Source organism: Priapulus caudatus, unplaced genomic scaffold (genome assembly GCF_000485595.1).
Source record: "Priapulus caudatus unplaced genomic scaffold, Priapulus_caudatus-5.0.1 Scaffold1344, whole genome shotgun sequence".
NCBI lineage: Eukaryota > Metazoa > Priapulida > Priapulimorpha > Priapulimorphida > Priapulidae > Priapulus > Priapulus caudatus.
In genome coordinates this window covers 22,498-29,997 of record NW_014578405.1, presented here as the reverse complement: position 1 = coordinate 29,997, position 7,500 = coordinate 22,498, and the positions used below count along the sequence as shown (strand labels likewise).

The window sequence follows — 7,500 nt, the reverse complement described above, 5'->3', positions numbered from 1 at the left end:
GGGGTGGGCAAACTGCGGCCCGCGGGCCGCTTGCGGCCCTCTACGGGGTTCTGTGCGGCCCGCGGAAGCCTGCAGCAAATAATAAAAAAAAAATTGTTTTTTAAATCAATAAATTTTTGTGAAAGTCAACATGTTTGTGCTGGAACCGAGGCTGACTTTGTCAGTGTCATACAGATTAGTGTTCTATTGTCTCTGGTTCGCCCTGCAACACCATTTCAGCTAATTATGGTCCAGAGATGGCGCCATTGAGGCGAAACGCACGTATTATCTTAGAGCGCACCGCCAAATTTTAAAAGGTGCGGCCCTTTGACTTTTCATGGCCCACTGATGCGGCCCTCGCTTTGAAAAGTTTGCCCACCACTGGTCTAAACAGAGGGAAATTTTCCTCCGATCTGTGTGTGTGGAAATACACCCCGCCCACTACCGCCGCATTTGCTATTATGCTATGACCGGTAAGAACATATGTACTAACTATCATATGGAGCGAACGATTTCAGTTACATTTCTATAATTCTATAAATCTATTGTATCCTTACTATCTGTACTATAATTTGGCTAATCTTGTGTGTGTGTTTGTTTGACCTCGCTTTTCTCCGTCATTTGTCACTCAATCGCGGTAACTAAAGATATATTCAGAATCACCACGTCTGGGAGATGGTTCTGGCTGAGACAAAAATTTAAACAAGTTAAAAAGTTTAAAAAAACATAAAAAAACCTATTCCTCAATAGATGGTGCTACATCTCAGACCCCCCCCCCCCACTGCCACATTCCCCCCTGCTTTGACTTTCACGTACACCGTACTGACACAGTAGCCAGTGGCCAGTAGCTGTGCCAGTGTTCTGTTGTACCCAGTGCAGTGGTGAGTAATTCTATAAATCTATTCTATAATAATTATATAATTCTATAAATATTTCTATAATTCTATAAATAGACACATGTCTTACCCCTAATCTCTGTGAATGTTGAGTCTATTGAAGCGAGCAATTAGATCCTAATTATTTGCAAATATTTCCACGGCCGCGATAAAAATTATTAACATTAATATACGGCAATTCAAACATGCCAAATTTATATTCTTAAATTTCCTGAACTTCTACAATTCCCTTCAAAAATTCCTTTAAAATGCTGCAAAATCACAAGCAATTTCTGGGAAAATTCCCCTGAAAGTTGAAGCATGTACTGCCTACACTGTATTCCACCCCCCCCCCACACGCAGATTCCCCCCCTGCTTTCATTTTCACGTTCACTCTGCTTTCGACGTATACGCTACTGACAACAGTACAGCCAGTGGCCAGTAGCTTGTACCAGTGTTCTGTTGTACCCAGTGCAGTGGAGTAGTTTGTGATTATGAGTTATTTTTGAGAAAAACCATCTACATCTAATATTTATTTTCAATCATTCATTCCTTTCAACCAAGTGGTCACCAACTGAGCACTTTTTCCCCTGCTCACTTATAGAATTGCGCTCTTTGTTTTTCTTCCCAAAATGTTTTTGTTCTGTTCTTTTCAGTTGCATGAAATATTTAACTTCAACTGTGTCACTTACATGAAGTTTATATTTTAAGGCACGATTGGTCGTTGTACGGGTATTAGTCTGCTGTAGTAAGTATAAAGAGGCTAATCTTGTGTGTGTGTGTGTTTGTTTGACCTCGCTTTTCTTCGTGATTAGCATTCAATCGCAGTAACTGAAGTTATATTCAGAATCACCACGTCTGGGAGATGGTTCTGGCTGAAACAAAAAGTTAAAAAAGTAAAAAAAAAAAAATTTGTATTAAAGGGACAGTAGCCTCTAGGATTTTACTGCCATACAACTGTACTTACTGTATCAACAAATCGTCTATACCCACATGTATTTGTCACCAGATACTTAATTAAATATTTACACATCAACGCTACGAAATTTGAACGGCGCCAGGACACCCGCGACCGTGCTGCCACCCTGAAAAAGTTGCGTATTTGCATTTTTATTTGCAGGTAAATGACGAGGGCTAATCACAAAAGTGCAATTATATTTATACCTAAATGGCTATTTAACGAACGATATTCATTTTAGGGCAAATTTATCCATATTATAACTGAAAACTATATGTCGTTTATAAAAGATATACAATTCCTTTGCTTTTAAATGAATAAATAAGAAATACCCTCGGCTACACCCTTGGCTAGAAAGTGGTTTGCGCAACTTCTCAGATCGTGCGCTCTTGAGTGGCGCCACCGTCGTCGTAATCAAACTGTAATCGTTAGTTTTAAAACATTTTTTTAAATATTTCTAATGCGTGATTGAACATGAAAACTTTTTATGTAGCGCAATTATAACCTAAATTAGGCTTGAAAATAACCCTAGAACCTAGAGGCTACTGTTCCTTTAAGTCAAAATTCAATCAGCCGAATCAGCAATCAGGGAATTATTGCCGCTGTGTTTTGACCGCCGCTGTAGCGTAGTCGTAGGGAGCTCGGTTTCATACCGAGATTCCAGTTTCGAATCTCAACTCGGGGGAAAAAATTCTCCTTTACTTTTTGACTCTTTAGTAGGTACTTCTGCCCATTCAGCGTTTATTTCAAAATTTAAAAAATGAATTTTACCACATTCATTAAAAATAAATTTAAAAAGTTAAAAATTGAAAAACATTACTTTACTATTTTTTTATTATTATTATTATTTACTACTATTATTATTTATTATTATTTTCATGTCTTTTATCTTTATATTATTTTTTATTGTTTGGGATTGGATGGATGGCGATGCGGGTGGGGTCAGATGCCGATGGGATTGGATAGGATCCCATGAGATGGCATAGGATGGGATTGGATAGGAATGGGATGGATGGCATGGGGTGGCATGGATGGGGATGGGATGGGATGGCGATAGGATAGATTGGATGGCATGGCATGCATGGCATGCATGGCATGACATGCGATGGATGGATGGATGGAATGAGAGGGATGGACTGGCTGGATGATGATGGATGGATGCATATGGATAAATACATATAGCAGGGTTCTCCCCAGGACGAAATTGAAACAGCGGGGAGTGGAAAGGGGGAGGGGAGGGCGGAGGGAAACTAGGGGGGTCCGGGGGCCTGGTCGAATCACTGGCCAGCAAGAACAAGTCCGCACCTGCCAGCTACAACACACGCGCATCTATTGACTATATATAACAACATTAATATATATAAGTTATAATAACTACTATAAACAACTATAGCTACTATAACAACTATAACTACTATAACAACTATATATAACGTTGTATATATAGTGAATAGATGTCGTGTGTGCTGTAGCTGCAGGTGCGGACTTGTTCTTGCTGCCAGTGCGGTCGAATCGGGAATCTTGCGAGAGTGGCCCTCAATTTGTCAGCTACTTTTTTTTTAAGCGCGCGGCGCGCAAATAATTTAAACGTGGGCCGACCAAACATTGCAACCGGGGGTGAGAGAGTTATTCCAAACGGGGGGAGTGCGCCTTGTTTGCGCAACGTAGGAGAAGCCTGTATAGATAGATTGATAGATAGATCTAGATAGATTTTGCAGTATTTTCCTTTCAACCAAGTGGTCACCAACTGAGCACTTTTTCCCCTGCTCACTTATAGAATTGCACGCTTTGTTTCTTCCCAAAAATTTTTTTTGTTTCTGTTTTATTTTCAGTTGCCTGAAATATTTAACTTCAACTCTGTCACATATATGAAGTTTATATTTTAAGGCACGATTTGGTCGTTGTACGGGTATTAGTTTGCTAGTGATTTATAAGACATAGACGCTGAACCAGCCTTACAGGCTTTCCAGCGGCCCTAAAATTCCTAAAAATTCTAAAATTTTGAGCTCGCCCTTAAATTCCTAAAAAAAATTAAAAAATGTATGCAATTCCTAAAAAAGGGCTAAAATTTTATTCAAATTTCTAAAAAAAAAAATTCACAGACATGTTTGGAGTTTTTGGTGATGAGATGATGAACTTTTGGTTTGTAATTATGTCTAATGCAGGTTCTCCAACCATTCCTCATTCTGCAGAATCATTACGATTTCTAGGCTTAATTTCCGCATTCTGCAGCGGCAAGGTTATATTCCTCATTTCAGTTGCACTGTACAAAATTTGCACTCATTGTTCGTATTGTTCGCTTGGACACATTTTTTTTTCCAGGCATCTGGCATGTATTTGTATCTGGCATGTCTACGGTAAATGGAATAGCCTAGGCAGACAGGCGCTGTCTGCAAGGTGTCGCGTAGTTTGTCTGATAATCAGACAAGGGTTGTAGGATTGAGTCTAGGGTTGAGATAGTGTTATCAGACATGAGAATATAGCCCACAGTATGCCTCAGAATGCAGGAAAATGGCTTAAATATTTCAAAATGTTCTGTTTTCCAGACCCCCTAGCACTTGCATGCCTATGGCACGCGGGCCTTCCTGCACCAGCCAAGGTACATTTCGCCTCCCATCAATTTCTGAATACGCCAGTGCCACTAGTTACTGATCACCGCGGGAACATTCCGCATTTGGAGTGCACAGGGTTGGAGACCCTGCTAATGGATGTTTTCTAGTTATCTTTATACAGAGTAAGTATTGTGACTCGATCTCTGTCTACCAGTGATTCCTAAGCTTCAGTGTTTGATTATACAACCCTGTTCCTGGCTGGATGTACAAGACATGCCTAATTTGCATGACACTTGATGATGTACAGTCGTATCGAGGACTTAGAGGATAGGAATAGCTGGTAGACTGGACACATACCACATAGAACTGTATCTGTAAGTTAACACGTTGATGTTTATGAAAGGTAAGTGATTTATTTTATCCCTAAAATGTTTCGGTTCATTCCTAAAAATTCTTAAAATAGCCCTAAAAAAACCTTAATTTCTTCCTAAAATTTGCCGTAAAATGTTGTCGAGGACTGCTGCAAAGCCTGAGCCTAGAACATTGTGTAAAGTCATTAAGACGTGATGTCATATATCTGTTTGCGTAGATGTCAATGTTAGTCATCAATATAGGCTCTTTGGTGATATCAGGAGTTAATAAAGACATTTTAATTTTGTCTTTATTAACTCCTGGTGATATCATGGATATATAGAAGAAGACCTTCTTCTATCTTCTTCTTTTTCTTCTATATCTATGGTGATATCCATACTACTGTAAGCTACCGCCACCTAGTGCCAAACAAGCCTACTAAAGTTAACATGTGTAATAGTTTAAGAGATCCTATCTTATCGTTCTCTCCAAAGATGTCTAGGTAGGCTCATAGCAGAATACAATTTCATTCGTAGAATATTATCACTTAGTAACATCAATTATTTGAATATGACCTCTCCTTACAACAGGGATGAGAATTGTCCGCCGATCGGCGGAATTCCGCCGATTTGACAGCCGCGTGAATCGTGCAAATCCGGTGGAAAAAAGGAAAAAGAAATAAAGAGGGGAAAAAAATTATTTCTGTTTCAAATGGCTATTCCAATCAATTCAATATAATATCATTAATATTTGTTTTGACTTCAGCACCAACCAATCCTGCCCGTTGTATGTTTAATTTGTTAAACTGCTAGACAGGTAAACATTAGTGTACTGCCTGTGAACTTTTAACATGGTTTGAGTAAATTTTTATATCGCATGACAATTTTATATTTTTATTATTCATGCTTGAAAGAAATGTTATACTTGTTTTCTACCAGTTTAATGTATATTGTTATTTGAGAAAAATGGACTCTGTAACGGAATCTTTAGGCCATGTGGAGATACATTCTAGCTCAATTTAGGTATTTGCAAAAGCCATACTTGTAATATAATATTATTTTAACAACAGATTTGAGGCCTTCCCCATGACCTTTTGTTGCTAATCTAGCAACTGTACATAATGGCAAAATTGCACCCCTCCCGCACCCTCCCCACTTGGCGGCTATGCCGCCTCGTACTTGTCCTTCGTTATCTTTTCCTCTTTTTTCCCTTCTTGCTGTTCTCAACCCTGAAAATAGTGAAGCAACATTGAGAGAATGAGACGTGAGGGATTCCACATGCAAGGATGGTTAGGGGAGAGGGTGATCATAAACGAAAACTGGGTGGATAACAAGACATCCAGGGGGAGGAGGTGGGTCAATATAATAGAAAAGAAAGTGTGGGATGTGGGTTCTGGTGGGGGTGGGATCGTAAGCGAAGCGAATGTGTACATGACGGGTGTACTGGGGAGAAGGGGGGGGGGGGTGGTAATTGTTAACTGTGACAAATTGAACGACTGCGATACCGTGGGAGAGTGGCCGTGATCGTACATGAAGAGAATGACGTTGAGAATTCCAGCGGGAAAGGATTGGTGCGATTGAGAATAAAGGCATACAGGGAGTACAGGGATTTCTTGTGATGAGGGAGTGGTGTGATTGTACGTAAGCGAAGGTGGGGCACAGCGTGAGACTCCAGAAACACGCGGGAGAAACGGAGATTGTAAACAAAAATTGGGATGGTATTCTGGGATTATAGCCATTATGAAAAAAGTTATGGAACGAGATCGTCGTCTGTTTGCTATCCGTCGTGTTTCTTTGTCGATGGCATCCGTGTCTGCTGAAGAAATTGTACCTTTCCTGCGCTGCTGATAAGGAAGATCTGTACTGGTGCTTTCGAGTTTTTAAGTGAAAAGCGCGGATAATGGAAGACGTAGATAAAACACGAAACGTAGAGAGGAAGTAATCGAGAGAGCAGCGCAACGATCACTGAGTGCGATAGAAAGCTGCTGCTGATGGTGATGATGATGGTAATGATGGTGGTAATGTTGATGATAATGATGATGATGATGATGATGATGATGATGATGATGATGATAATGATGATGACGACGACGATGGTGATTATGCTGCTGATGCTGCTGATAATGCTGATGGGGATGATGTTGCTGCTGCTGCTGCTGCGGCGGCTAATGATTATGATGATTATACTGCTGCTGCTTCTGCTGCTAAGGAGGATCAGGATGCCCAGTGCAGTATGCCACATTCATTACAAAGACTCCGTACATCGATCGCGGTCGTGCATGGGTAATATCGCTCCGTCGTCGCCCCGCTGCCCTGATTCACTTCTAATAAGGGCTTCACGCGAGAGCTGACCTCAGCACCGTTGACTACTCGCTCGAGCCGTGTGATACTGCAGCAGACCCATGCGATGGCATAGGGTGGAGGAGGGGTGGGGGCATAGGTAATCAAAAGCCTCCCGTGTTGCCAAGGCTTAGTTATCCTCGTATATCACGTAGCTACTATATATATAGCTACGTTATAGGGTATTTTCGACGCGCGGCCGTATATATGCGTACGCTGGCTGCATCGCGCGCACTGCCGCGATCTGGCGCGGTTATTGGCTGCCGCAGCTGGTCGTGGTGAGCGAACGAAGCACAGTGAATAGTAGCGAAAATGTTTGCGCTGCGGATCAATATGCCGGAACCATTCTCTCTTTCGCGCGCTTTTTCTCGCTCTCTCTCTCTCTCTCTCTCTCTCTCTCTCTCTCGCTTTCTCTCGCTCTCTCTCTCTCTCTCTCTCTCTCTCTT

General features: G+C 41.1%; 1 protein-coding gene across 1 annotated transcript in view; it reads left to right on the top strand.

Moving 5' to 3' along the window:
• Positions 1-835: 835 nt before the first annotated feature.
• The window catches only part of LOC106816314 (ankyrin-1-like), a 12,134-nt gene continuing 5,469 nt past the window's right edge, over positions 836-7,500 (top strand). Inside the window, exons 1-2 of the mRNA XM_014820895.1 lie at positions 836-860; positions 4,359-4,411. The gene's annotated coding sequence lies outside the window, so the exon portion shown is untranslated. The remainder of the gene's footprint in view (positions 861-4,358; positions 4,412-7,500) is intronic.